Source organism: Hylobates moloch, unplaced genomic scaffold (genome assembly GCF_009828535.3).
Source record: "Hylobates moloch isolate HMO894 unplaced genomic scaffold, HMol_V3 SCAFFOLD_3, whole genome shotgun sequence".
Classification (NCBI taxonomy): domain Eukaryota; kingdom Metazoa; phylum Chordata; class Mammalia; order Primates; family Hylobatidae; genus Hylobates; species Hylobates moloch.
In genome coordinates this window covers 17,048,449-17,063,863 of record NW_026652278.1, presented here as the reverse complement: position 1 = coordinate 17,063,863, position 15,415 = coordinate 17,048,449, and the positions used below count along the sequence as shown (strand labels likewise).

Sequence of the window (15,415 nt, the reverse complement as noted above, 5' to 3'; positions counted from 1 at the left end):
AGCCAGCGAGACCACGAACCCACCAGAAGGAAGAAACTCCGAACACATCCGAACATCGGAACGAACAAACTCCGGACACGCCGCCTTTAAGAACTGTAACACTCACCGCGAAGGTCTGCAGCTTCACTCTTGAGCCAGCGAGACGAAGAACCCACCAGAAGGAAGAAACTCCAAACACATCCTAACATCAGAACGAACAAACTCCGGACACGCTGCCTTTAAGAACTGTAACACTCACTGCGAGGGTCCACGGCTTCATTCTTGAAGTCAGTGAGACCAAGAACCCACCAATTCCGGACACAACGTCATCACACAATTTTAGAATGTGGAAGATAATGAAATGGGAAAAGTTCCCTTGTCCGCCTTGCTGGGCATGTGATGGGGATGTGACTCGCTTCTTCAGTGCCCCACTGCTCAAACCTCTAGGGGAGCATACAGATAGATGGGCAGGCTGTGGGGCTCTGACTCCATGGCATTGTCTAGGGGTGATTGTTTACAGCTGAAGCCTCAGTGGGCGTGTGTTACAGGTTGCTCTTTTAGTTTAACTGTCCGTAGGTGAATTGTGTTAACTAGCTCAATCAGACCCTCTACCTTGCCACAAGGACAGAGGACTTTCTGTATCCCGGGTTCTTGCCTCGGTGTACTAGAAGAATCGGATCACACCGGGGCTTGGAGAATGAGTGCAAGGTTTTATTGAGTGGGAGTAGCTCTCAGCAGATGGGGGAGCCAGAGGAAGATGGTTTTCCCCTAGAGTCGGGTTGCTCAGGGTCTGGACTCTCTCTGACTGCCCCAGCCAAATTCTGCATTGTTCTGCTGGTCAGTGGCCTGCCGGCGTCTGTCTGTGTGCTCTTCCGTGGGTGCACTCTCCTGGATGTCCTCTCCACGTCCAGCCACTTGTGTCTTCTTCAGAGGATGTGTTCCTTTTCATGTCCAGCCGCTTGAGTGTGTGACTGCTAGGGTCTCGGGGGCTTTTATAGGCACAGGATGGGGGCGTGGCAGGCCAGTGGAGGTCTTGGGAAGTGCAACATTTGGGCAGAAAAACAAAAATGCCTGTCCTCACTTAGGTCCCTGGGCACAGGCCCAGAAGTAGAGCCCTAGCCAGGGACCACGCCCTTCCCTTCCCCCTTCCGTATCATTTAAAGGGACCATGCCCTTCCCAGCACTTCCCTCTGTATCAATAAGACCCTATAAACTTGTGAAAGTAGGTCACCTCTAAAGGATCAGGAATCAGAATAGCTTTGGTCTTCCCAACAGCAGTACCTGGATGAGCAGTCCAACAATTGGTTTACCAATTCACAAGGGAGGTGATGAGTCTCTCCTACATATGGGGCAGATAAGTCCCAGGATCATAGCTTGGCACCAGGCCTAGAGAGCAACCAGTTCAAACAAGAGCAGCCTCAAGGGAGATGTTTTTGACAAGGTAAAATAGCTAGAATACATGATACATTTGAACTATTGAGAGGAATTTTAAACAATTGGGATAGTGTTTTGGTATGAGTCTAAGTACAACGCAAACTAAGGAAATGAAAAAAAGTCAGTAAGAATATCGATTCCAGAGGAAACAAAAAGTTGTGCAAGGAAAGAAAAGTAATCCTAATATTAGGATGGCTCAGCTGCTAATATTTTTGATACCGAACCAGGTTCATCCTTCCTGCGTGCAGTAAGTCAATCACTGTGATGACAGGTTTGCAAAAGAGAAAAGATTTTAATCACAAGCCTGCCGAGTGAGGAGATGGAAGAACAAATTTCAAATCTGCCTCCCTGACAGTAGGGCTTGGGGGAACTTATGGGATAAAGGAGTGGTCTAAAGTATTGGGAAAGGTGGTTAGCAGGTAGGAAAGGCGAGGTAGTCGGGGTTCTGTCAAGTGTAATCTACATGGCTCTTCATGTCTAAAGCACCAAAAGCAATGGCAACAGAAGCCAAAATTGACCAATGGGATCTAATTAAACTAAAGAGCTTCTGCACAGCAAAAGAAACTACCATCAGAGTGAACAGGCAACCTACAGAATGGGAGAAAATTTTTGCAATCTACTCATCTGACAAAGGGCTAATATCCAGAATCTACAATGAACTCAAACAAATTTACAAGAAAAAAACAACCCCATCAAAAAGTGGGTGAAGGATATGAACAGACACTTTTCAAAAGAAGATATTCATGTAGCCAAAAGACACATGAAAAAATGCTCATCATTGCTGGCCATCAGAGAAATGCAAATCAAAACCACAATGAGATACCATCTCACACCAGTTAGAATGGTGATCATTAAAAAGTCAGGAAACAACAGGTGCTAGAGGGGATGTGGAGAAATAGGAACACTTTTACACTGTTGGTGGGACTGTAAACTAGTTCAACCATTGTGGAAGTCAGTGTGGTGATTCCTCAGGGATCTAGAACTAGAAATACCATTTGACCCAGCCATCCCATTACTGGGTATATACCCAGAGGATTATAAAACATGCTGCTATAAAGACACATGAACACGTATGTTTATTGTGGCACTATTCACAATAGCAAAGACTTGGAACCAACCCAAATGTCCAACAATGATAGACTGGATTAAGAAAATGTGGCACATACACACCATGGAATACTATGCAGCCATAAAAAATGATGAGTTCATGTCCTTTGTAGGGACATGGATGAAGCTGGAAACCATCATTCTCAGCAAACTATCGCAAGGACAAAAAACCAAACACCGCATGTTCTCACTCATAGGTGGGAACTGAACAATGAGAACTCATGGACACAGGAAGGGGAACATCACACTCTGGGGCCTGTTGTGGGGTGGGGGGAGGGGGGAGGGATAGCATTAGGAGATATACCTAATGTAAATGACCAGTTAATGGGTGCAGCACACCAACGTGGCACATATATACATATGTAACAAACCTGCACATTGTGCACATGTACCCTAGAACTTAAAGTTTTTTTTTAAAAAAAAGAAATGATGGCATGAGTAAGTCGTCTTACTCATTATAAACTTATAGAAGATTATAAAACTGTTCAAAAAATGACTGGGATACTACAGATGTCAGTTTCTCATTGACTCACATAATTAAGGGTTGCTGATACTATAAATTTTAAAATAATAAAACATTTTAAGCAAAAACAAAAAAAAAAAGAAAAAGTAATTAATGATACTTGTTAAAGATGATAAGGCAGACTTTATTCACGGACTACCATGGCCATAGGTATAGGGACCACTGCAACAAAGTCTTGTACTTAGGGAGACACTAGAATCAACTTTTACTCCAACAAGGACAGGTGGAGATTTATAATGAGGAAGCAGAGTGTGTGTGAGTGGTGGTGGTGGTGAACGGGGGGAGTCAGTCGATGGAAAATTACTGAAAGGAACTATCAGTGACAGGGGTTTCTGGCTGAACAGACTTGATAGGATTATTGCTGAAGACCGGCCAGGGGGCTTAAAGATTGAAGGTGGTCAGATGTCAAAGAGTGGAGATTTTCACTAATTTAATTTAGCAGCATTTTTGCTCAGACTGGATTCATCAAGGACAGAGAGGGGAGCCCAAGGATGGGCTTAGTCAGAAAGGGTTCAGGAGCCTGACTAAAGTCTTAGTCAAAGCAGAGAGTCTTTATCACTCTTTTCCGTACCCTGCCCCACAAATTCCAGCTGCTTCAGCTGCGTGAAATGTGGGTTTCTGCCTTCTCTGCTTAGGAAGCACACCTGTCTCACCTATGGCAGCCTGGGTCTCACTGCTCTGTGCAATGGGAAGAAAACTGACCCAGGATCACCCCACATGGCTTCTGTGTCTTAGGGATCACAGTTCTGCACTTCTCGCCCTCAGTGCTTGAAAACAGTTGCCTCACACGTGTCCATTTCCTTGTCATTTTCAATGTGAGAGGAAGTCCAGTGCCAATTACTCTGTCATGACAGGAAGAATGAATTGTAGAATAATGTAGGATGATTTGACTCTTTAACCTGTAACTTGACCTTAAGCACAGCTGGATCCAAACAAAGGCATCAGACCGGTCTCTTTCTCTACTCCTAGGCTGGTTCTTCTGGCTTAACCTCTAGGCACACTCTGCCCACATAGTGGCAAAGATGGCTACTGGCAGCTGCAGCTTTTCTTGTGTCAGTTTAACCATCCCCCAGGGAAAGAGAGCACCTTTCTTCAATAGTTCTAGCAATTATCTGAACTAGCTTTCATTGGCCTGCCTTGGACTAGGTGCCTATGCCTGAACGATCTCTGGGATTCTGATTGGCCAGGCCAGGCTCAGGGGGAGGGGGCAAGGAATGAGACCAGCTTAATGCAAACCTCGTGCACTAAGGGGAGGCATATTTTTCCAAAAGAAAATGGGAGTGCTATTACCACAAGAAGGAAGAAGGAATGTTGGGCATTACCAGCAAAAGTACTTACCATATTCCAAGCACTCTCAAGGTTTAGTTCAAGGGTCATCTTCTCTATAAAGCCTTTTTGTGTCCTATTCAACTACAGACATCAATAGTCAATCTTTTAATTCAGTTTTAACTTTTACATATATCTATCTTAAAACAAATCACTCGTCTTTTATTATAATCAGTATTTCACCTTTTTGCCTCCTTCAGGCTCCTTGAGGACAAAGAGTATTTTGTTTACATTTGAATTCATTTATTCATTCATTTAGTTAACAAATACTGTCTTGGTTCACTTAATGACAGGGATACATTCTGAGAAACTCACCATTAGGTAATTTCATTTTTGTGCAAACATTATAGAGTGTATTTATGCAAACCTTGATGGTATAGCATCCTACATACCTAGGTTATGTGGTATAGCCTATTGCTTCTAACCTACAAACCTAGGAGCAATGTGTTTATTACTGTACTGAAACTATAGGCAATGATAACACAATGATAAGTATTTGTCTAAACATAGAAAAAGTACATAATATATGGAATAAAAAATATATATTTTTTGAGATGGAGTCTCGCTCTGTCTCCCAGGCTGGAGTGCAGTGGTGCAATCTCAGCTCACTGCAAACTCTGCCTCCCGGGTTCAAGCAATTCTCTGTCCCAGCCTCCCAAGTAGCTAGGATTACTGGTGCTCGCCACCGTGCCCAGCTCATTTTTTTGTATTTTTAATAGAGCCAGAGTTTCACCATCTTGGCCAGGCTGGTGTTGAACTCCTGATCTTGTGATCCACCCACCTCGGCCTCCCAAAGTGCTAGGATTACAGGCATGAGCCACCACGCCTGGCCTGGTATAAAAGATTTTAAAAAGTGTATCTGTATAGGGTACCATGAATGGAGCTTGCAGGACTGGAAGTTGCTCTGGGTGAGTTGGTGAGTGAGTGTGAGTGAATGTGAAGGCCTAGGATATGACTGAACACTGCTATAGACTTTAGAAACATTATACACTTAGACTACACTCAGACTACACTCAATTCATTTAAAAATAGTTTTCTTTCTTCACATAATAAATTAATCTTAGCATACTGTAACATTTTTACTTTATAAACTTTTTAAATTTTTTAAAACTTCTTGACTCTTAAATAACACAGCTTAACTTACAAGTACATTGCACAGCTGTATAAAAATATTTCTTTATATCCTTATTCTGTAAGATTTTCCTATTAAATTTTTTTTTAACTTTTTCTGTTAAAAACTAAGACACAAACACACACATTAGACTAGGCTTACATAGGGTCAGAATCACCAATATCACTTACTTCCACCTCTACATCTTGTCCCACTGTAAGGTCTTCAGGGGCAAAAACATTCACGGAGTTGTCATCGGCTATGATAACAATGACATCTTCTGGAATATCCTCGGAAGGACCTGGCTGGGGCTGTTTTACAGTTAACTTTCATGTATGTATAAGTAGAAGGAGTATACTCTAAAATAAAAATAAAAGTATAGTATAGTAAATATATAAACCAGTAACAGAGATGTTTGTTATCAGTATCAACTACTATGTACTGTACCTAATTGTATGTGCTATACTTTTTTAGGACTGGCAGAGCAGTAGGTTTGTTTACATCAGCATTATCACAAACATGTGAATAACGCTTTGCGCCAAAATGTTATGATGGCCAGGACCTCACTAGGCCATAGAAATTTTTCAGCTCCGTTATGATTATATGAGACCACCATTTCTATGTGGTTCATCATTGACCAAAATGTCTTTATGTAGTGGATGACGGTGTTTATTGAGTGCTTATTATGTACCAGTCATTGTGCTAAGGCTAGAAAGAAGGTAGAGTCCAATATACATACACATTGTCCCTGTACTAACAAGGTTTATTTTTAGTGGGGAAGATAATTTAATAAAGAAGGAATTACAAAGTGTGTGTTGAATGTTTTACATGTTTTAAAAGGGTACTGTGGGATGGAATGATTCCTGAAAGGAGTGGTGTTTAAGCTGACACCTGAGGAATGAGTGAGTTAGCATGATGAAGGAGGACTGGAGGTAAGTGGTGGCTGTTTCCGGAAGAACAAAGGGCCTTTGTGAAACCCTTGAGGCAAGAGATGATACCAAGAGTTTTCAAGGAACTGAATCTCATATAGTGCGGAGACAGTAAATATAGGCCAGACCTTGGAATGCATTATAAACTGTGTAGGCTGTTTGGATTTTACCTTAAGGACAATGAACAAAGGGTTTTGAATAAGGGAATAACACGATCATATTTATATTTGGATTATCCTGGGTACAGTATGGGAAGGAAATGGAAGAGGAGCAAGACTAAAGGCAGGGACACCAGAGGATACTGTAGTAGTAACAAGTGAAAATCGATAGTGGCTTGGACCAAGGTTATGTGGAGAGGATAGGGAGAAAAAGACAGATTTGGGAAAATGTAAGCCCTAGAATTAAGAGAAATTCATGATGGATTGCAAGGAAGAAAGTGGAAGGGAGAAATGCAAGAGACAGAGGAATAAAACATGACTCCTGGGTTTCTAGCTTGAACACTAGATTGCATAGCACTGGATTGCACAGCAGAACCATTTCTTGAGATCGGGTACTGTGAAGCAATGGCAGGTCAAAGGGAAGTGAAGGTGGAGAAGCAGTGAGCTCTAATTTCATTATGATGAATATGAGGTATCTGCAAGATAGACAAATGGAGAAACCTAGAGGTAATTGGATATATGATCTGTCATTCAAGATGAAGCCCTGAGTGGGAAATAAGGATTTTTTTATCCACTTGTAGACATTAGTTAAAGACTTGGATATGAAATGGCCTGGAGAGAATGAAGAAGGCCTATAATGGGCTCCAGAGGAACAACCAAAAACGAAGGGTCAAGTAGAGGAGAAACAGCCAGCAAAGAACTGTGAAGATTGCCCAAAGAGATAAGAAAAAACAGGTGAGCATGACACTGAGGAATTCTGGGAACACAGCTTTTAAGAAGGAAGGACTGGACAAACTTCTTAAAATGCCATCAAGAAACGTGAAGACTAACACATGTCCATACTCCCCAGCACAGAACCTGACTGCATTCATTTATCAATTTGTCAAATGAATCTTTATTAAACATCTTTATTTCTTGTCTATGGTACATTAGTTCTCATCCCGGGAGCACGAGACAATGACTACAAGGCTGACTGGCACCTGTTATACCTGAGTTCCATTGGCTGAGGAGGTTTTGTTCTCAAGGATGGGTCATTATATTGTTCTATGCTGCTTTTCATGAAAAAAGGTATAATGTTTTATTGTGAATTACTTTAAATAAAACAACTTCATTTAGAAGGCTTACATTTAATTGTTTTGTTCACAGAATATAGGACTAAGAAAGAAATAGCTCTCCAGGACTAGGGAGTATAGTGGGAGTGAGGGTCTCATATAAATCAGAAAACTATCAAAAAATGAGGTGGACACCATGGCTCAGGCCTGTAATCCCAGTACATTGGGATGTCAAGGTGGGAGGATTGCTTGAGCCCAGGAGTTCAAGACCAGCCTAGGCAATATGGCAAACCCCATCTCTACAAAGCAATTTAAAAATTAGCTGAGTGTGGTGGCATGCACCTGTAGTCCCAGCTACTGAGGAGACTGAGGTGGCAGGATGGCTTGAACCTAGGAGGTTGAGGATTCATTGAGCCAAGATTGCACCACTGAACTCCAGCCTGGGTGACGGAACAAGACCCTGACTCAAAAAAAAAAAAAAAAAAAAAAAGCATTTTCTTTTCTTTTCCCTAAACAACCTCATAGGTACAGGCAGATGAGCATGCCCAGAGTATCAACCATCTCCTTCATCCACAGGACAGAATTAATAACAATGACTTCAGGCATTGGATGCCCACTAGGGGCTGTACACTGTCAGATATTTTACAAACATTCATCTAATTCTAATACGACAAAAGACATCCAACACCACACAAGGAAAACTGAGAAAATGTATTTGCAACAAGTGATAAATGAAAGGTTAACACTAATAATATAAAGAGAACTTTAAAAACTTAATAAAAACAGGAAATAATAGAAAAAAATGGACAAGGGATATCAATAATTAATAGAAAAAGGTACAAAGGCTAATATTCATATGAAGAGATGTTTAAACTCATTTATAATTTAAAATGCAAATAAAAACAAGATACAGTCTTTCCTATAAATTGGCAAAAATTAAACAGAAGGATTATGCCAGCATTGGTGACATTAGGGCAAGAGGGCACGCTCTTATGTTACAATATTTTGAGAGACTCTTTCAACATTTTAAATCCTTAACTTATAACCTAATAGGTACTACTAGGTGCCAGCATAGGTTGTATGAATGTTTGTGAACAAGAATGTACCATAATTTGTAGTTTTTTAAAAATTGGAAATGGCCTACATATGGAACCAGGAGCATATAATGCAACTATTAAAAATTAAGGGTGGGCACAGTGGCTCATGCCTATAGTCCCACTTACTTGAGAGACTGAAGTGGAAGGATTGTTTGAGCCCAGGAGTTCAAGGCTTCAGTGAGCTATGATCACACCACTGCACTCCACTGTGGATGACAGAGTGAGATCCTGCATTCAAAACAAAACAAGACATTGAGAAGTATCTATTACCAATTTTGGGAGATGTCTGTGATATATTGTTATGTGAAAAAGCAATTTAGAAAATATGTTAACATTTTAAATAACATTTTTAAAAACCTCTAATATGATACAGAAAATTAGCAGGGTGTGGCAGTGGGTGCCTGGAATCCCAGCTGCTTGGGAGGCTGAGGCAGAAGAATGGCGTGAATCTGGGAGGTGGAGCTTGCAGTGAGCCGAGATCGCGCCACTGCACTCCAGCCTGGGCAACAGAGCGAGACTTCGTCCCAAAAAAAAAAAAAAAAAACCTTTAATTTGAAAGTTGTATATGTGTGTATATATATTATATATAGACGGCCAGATAATGATATATCATATTAGTTTTCTATTGCTATTACGACAAATTACTACAAACTTAATAGCTTAGAGCAACACGCATATATTATCTTACAGTTCTACAGGCAGAAGAAAGAAATAGTCCTCACTGGGTTAAAACTCGTGTGCCGGCAAGGCTGTGCTCCTCCTGGAGGCTCCAAGGGAGAATCCATTTCCTGGCCTTTCCCAGCTTCTAGAGGCTGCGTGCATGTCTTGGCTAGTGTCCCATTTCTCCATATGCAAAGCCTGCAATGTTAGGCTGAGTCCTCATGCTCCATCTTTTTGGTTCTGCCTCTTTTGCCTCCCTCTTCTATTTTCAAGGACCCTCGCGATTACACTGAGCCTACGTGGAAACCCAGGATAATCTTGTTATCTCAAGATTAACTGATTAGCAAATTGAATTCCATCTGCAACCTGAGTTCCCCTTGGCCATGTAACAACATATTGATTGGTTCTGGGGATTAGGATGTAGATACCTTTCGGTGGGGAGAGCATTGCGCTTCCTATCACACATATGCACATATCTATATTCGTACAAGTATCCAAAAAAGTCTGGATGTATATATATATTGAACAGTTATTTCCTCTGAGAGGCTGTATTTGAATGTACCTTGAAAAGTTAAATACCATATATGTGTTAAGTATTAATAATTATTCAATATGGATGTAATGTAACTTTGTAAATTAAACTTGTCACTTAGTGGCAGTATATCCACCGAAGAATAATATCAGAGGAATTAAAAACAAATGTGTCTGTTCTGATTTATGACACTGAAGAAAGAAATAGATAAATCTACAATAACAGCTGAAGATTTTAACATCTTCTCTCAGTGATTGACAGAACAAGGAGACAGAAATCAGTGAGGAAATAGATTATTTGATCAACAATTTTAACCAAATTCACCTGGTTAAAAATGTGTAGCACTATGCACCCAGCTACATCAGAGTACACATTAATTTCCAGTGCAGAGAGATTATTCACCAGTATAGAACATTTGATGGGACATAAAGCAAATTGCAATAAGTATCAAAGAACTGTAATCATACAGAGTATGTTCTCTAACCACAATGGTATTGAATTAGAATCAAGTAACAACAAAATATCGATAGAATCCCCCAAATACTTAAACAATACACTTTTAAATAACCCGTGGGTCAAAGAGAAAATCACAAGGGAAATTAGAAAATAATTTTAACTTACTGGCAATGAAAGCACAGCATATTAAAATTTGTGGGCTTCAGTGCTAAGAGCAGTGCTTAAAGGAAAACTTAGAGCTTTAAGTGTTTATATTAGGAAAGAAGAAGGGTACACCTATTATGTACCCACAAATTGTTTTTTAATTTTAAAAATTAAAAAATTATATGATAAAAATGATCATATATGCAAAGCACCCAATGTAGTTCTTGACATATATTTATTATTTAAATAAAACTTCCCTGTTTCACAAAAAAAGAAAAGAAGAAAGGAATAAAATCAATTCTAAGCTACTAATTTAAGAAGCTCAAGAAAGGAGCAAATCTCAAAAGCAGAAGAAAGGAAATAATAAAAATAGTGGAAATCAATGAAATAAAAAATAGACTAACAGAAAAAATCAACAAAATCAAAAGTTTATTTTTGAAAAGATTAACTAAATTGATACATCCACAGCAAGTTTGATTTTAAAAAGAGAAAGGAAACACAATTCACCAATATCTGGAATGAAAAAAATGGACACTGCTATAAATTCTACAGGTATTCAAAGGATAGTCAGTTAATATTATGAATATTTTTATGCCCATCAATTTGGCAACATAAAATGAACAAATTTCTTGAAGAACATAAATGACCAAAACTGATATAATAAGTAATAGAACATCTGAGTAACCACATATCTATTAAGGAAGTTGAATTTTTAATCAGGAACTTACCTACAAAGCAAACTACAGTTCCAGATAGCTTCATTACTGAATTCTACCAAATATTGAAGGAAGAAATAAAACCAATGCTACACAAACTCCTTCATAAAATAGAATAGGAGGGAGCAGGGCTCAGCTTATTTTATGAGGCTAGAATAGCCTTGATACCTAATGAAGATATCACAAGAAAGGCTAATCATAGACCAATATCCTTTATAAATATAACAGAAATCGTCACAACCCCGCAATATACACAAAGGATAATACATCATGACAAAGTGGGGTTTATCCCACAAATGCAAGGTTGATTTAACACTTAAAATCAAACCAAATTCACCACTTAGTAGAATAAAGCAGAAAACTCATATTAGATGCAGAAAAATCACTTGACAATGTTCAATACTCCGTCTTGCTAAAAACCTCTCAAAACCTCTCCAAACAAACTTAGAGAATTCACGAGACAATTCTGAAGGCTGCTCTGCCTGTACCTACACTTCACTCATTTTTAACAAGTTGGTCTTTGAAAAGAATCCCGGAGTTGAACCAGGAGTGTTTTCTGCCGCAAATATGGAAGAATTCCACTTTGAAATACGCAGTGCAGTGTGCAGATGGGCAACAGAAAAATGTTGTGGCCAACTGAAAAATGTTTTCCCCAAGGAACTCAATACCAGAACCATTAAGAGTATTTCTCAGCCATTGCTCTCTACTGGAATTACTTGGGGTGCTTCAATGCTTTGGCAGCAGTTTTTGTTTTTGTTTTTGTTTGTTTGTTTTGTTTTGTTTTCCAGCATTATTTCTCTTTCTCTTTTAAAAATACTTTAAATTGAGGTATATATAACATCCAATACAATGTACAAATCTTAAGTGTCCATTTCAATGAACTTATTATTGTCATGAACTATAGACAACATGAAATTTAGCATTTTAAACCATTTTAACTATATTATTCAGTGGCATTAAATACTTTCACATTGTTGTACAACCATCACCACTACATCTCCAGAACTTCATTTTCTCAAACTGAAACTGTATACCCATTAAACAGTAACTCCTCATTCCCCACTTCCAGCCCATATCAGACACCATTCTACTGTGTCTCTATAAATTTGAGTATTCTAGGTACATCTAAGTGGAATTATATAATATTTGATCTTTTGTGTCGGGCTTATTTAACTTAGCAAAATGTCTCAAGGTTCATCTATGTTGTTTCATGTGTCAGAATTTTCTTTCATTTTAAGGCTGAATAATATTCCACAGAATGTATATACCACATTTTTTAATACATTCATCTGTCAGTGGACACTTGAGTTGCCTCCCCCTTTTCACTACTGTGAATAACGCTGCTCTGAATATGGGGTGTACAGTATTTGTTTGACTCCCTGCTTCCAATTATTTTGCGTATATACCCAGAAGTGAATTACTGGATCATATAGTAATTCTATGTTTAATTTTTTGAGGAACTACCATACTCTTACCCACAGTATAGTAGTTCCTCAAAAGCAGCTGTATACCATTTTATATCCCCACCAACAATGCACAAAAGTTCCAATTTCTCCACATCCTTGCCAACATTTGTTATCTTCTGTTTGTTTGTTGTTGTTGTTGTTGCTGTTTAAATAATGGCCATCCTAATGGATGTGATCAATAGTTTTGGCAAATATCTATATTTGTGAAAGCTACCATCACCCAAAACAAAATACAGAGCATTCCATCACTGCAAAAATCTTCCCCAGCTGGGCACGGTGGCTCACGTCTGTAATCCCAGCACTTTGGGAGGCTGAGGCAGGTGGATCACCTGAAGTCAGGAGTTCGAGAGCAGCCTGACGAAAAAGGTGAAACCCCATCTCTACTAAAAATACAAAAATTAGTTGGGGGTGATGCTAGGTGCCTGTAGTCCCAGCTACTTGGGAGGGTGAGACAGGAGAATTGTTTGAACCCAGGAGGCGGAGGTTGCAGTGAGCTGAGATCGTGCCACTGCACTCCAGCCTGGGCGATGGAGCAAGACTCAGTCTCAAAAAAAAAAAAAAAAAGCTTCCCCATGTTCTTTCCCAGTCAATTATTCACTCCTCTACCCTTGCTCAACAATTGCTCTCCGATTTCTATCACCAAAGATTATTTTCCTGTTCTCGAACTTCATATAAATGAAACCATACATACAAATATGAACTCTTTGACTTCTTTCATTAAATGTAATAGTTTTGAAATTCATCCATGTTGTGTGGGTACTAGTGGTTCACTCTTTTTTACTATTGAGTGGTAAGCTATTACAGAATGTACTGTGATGGATTTATTCATTCTGCTGAGGATAGACACGTGTTGTTTCAAGTTTGGAGCTACTATTCATAAGGCTGCTATGAACATTCTTGTAAAAGTCTTTTTGTGACCATGTTTTCATTTACCTTGGGTAAATACCCAGGAATTGAATTGCTGAGTTATTGCTGATATGCGTATGCTTATTTTATAAGAAACTGCCAAATAATTCTCCAAAGTAGTTGTACTATTTTATAATCCTACCAATAATGCATGAAAGTTCCAGTTACTCCACATTCTTATCAACACTGTCAATCTTTTAATTTTTTTCCCCACCATTCTATCGAGTATGAAATAGTATTATTATTGTGTTCTTGATTTGCATTTTCTTGATGAACTTTGTCATCTTGAGGCTTTGTCTACCTTTTCCTGTACTTACTGGCCAATGATATGGCTTCCTTTACCAAGGGTTTGTTTAAGAATTTTGCCCATTAAAAAAAATCAGGCTTATTTTTAAATTTATAGGACTTCTTTTTATATTCTGAATATACCTACGCCATTTATAGGAGCTATGAATATTTTCCCAGTCTGTAGCTTGTCTTTTTAGTTTCTAAATAACATCTTTTGATGAATAGAAATGTTTAATTTTAATGAAAGCCATTTTATCCAGTGTTTTTTAATGGTTAGTACCTTTTGTGCTCTGTTCAAAAACTATCTACTCCGAAGTTGTTAAGATGTTCTCTTATGTTTTCTTTCTAAAAGGTTTCAGGTTCTGGGCTTTACATTAAGGCTGGGTAATTTATCAAGAAAAGTGGTTTATTTTGGTTCATGTTTCTGCAGGCTGTATTGGAAGCTTACAATCATGGTGGACAGTGAAGGCAGAGCCGGTATGTCACACGGTGAAAGAAGAAGCGAGAGAGACACGGAGGAAGTGCCAGGCTCTTTAAATAAACAGATCTCATGTGAACTCAGAGCGAGAGCTTACTCATTACAATGGGGATGGTACCAAGCCATTCATGAGGGATCTGTCTCCATGACCCCAACACCTCCCAGCAGGCCCCACCTCCAACACTGGAAATCATAATTCAACTTGAGATTTGGAGGGACAAACATCCAAACTATATCAAGGTCTATAATCCATCTCAAATTAATTTTCGTGTATGTAGTAAGAAAGGAGTTTATTATTTTTTTCATGTAAATATCCAATTTTTTAAGCAACTTTTTTTTTTTTTTTTTTTTTTTTTAGAAAGACTTTCCTGCTCTCCATTAGATTGCTTTGGTCAAAAATTAGTCAGCAAAGCTCACTCTCCCAAGTTGAAACAACTTATGGACAAGAAGTTATTGAAATTAAATGGTGGCAGACATGTCAAAGGAATACTGCAGGGATTTGATCACTTTACGAGTCTTGTGATAGATGAATGTGTGGAGATGGCAACTAGTGGTCAACAGACCAAAATTGGAAAGGTAGTAATATGGAAATAGTATCATCATGTTAGAAGCTTTGTGACGAGTATAAACAATGGCTGTTCAGCAGGGAAATCCATGCCCCCTCTCCAAGGGGCCTGTTTTGTTTTTATGTAAAAATTGGGTCATTTACGTTTTCATATTAAACTTTTTGTTAAATATACTTTTGTAATAGTAAAACAAATTAATTAGTCATATCTATTTCCTGCCTCTTTCTTCTGTTCCAGTGATCTCTATGTCTGTCTTTTTTTTGTTTTGTTTTGTTTTTTAGACGGAGTCTCGCTCTTGTCGCCCAGGCTGGAGTACAGTAGCACGATCTTGGCTCACTGCAACCTCCATCTCCTGGGTTCAAGCAATTCTCCTGCCTCAGCCTCCTGAGCATCTGGGATTACAGGCACCCACCATCACACTCTGCTAATTTTTGTACTTTTAGTAGAGACAGAGTTTCGTCATGGCTGGTCTCGAACTTCTGACCTC

At 39.0% G+C, this 15,415-nt stretch overlaps 1 pseudogene; it reads left to right on the top strand.

Moving 5' to 3' along the window:
• The first annotated feature begins 14,770 nt into the window (after nucleotides 1–14,770).
• LOC116478501 (small nuclear ribonucleoprotein G-like) lies at nucleotides 14,771–14,990 on the top strand (annotated as a pseudogene).
• The last annotated feature ends 425 nt before the right edge of the window (nucleotides 14,991–15,415 follow it).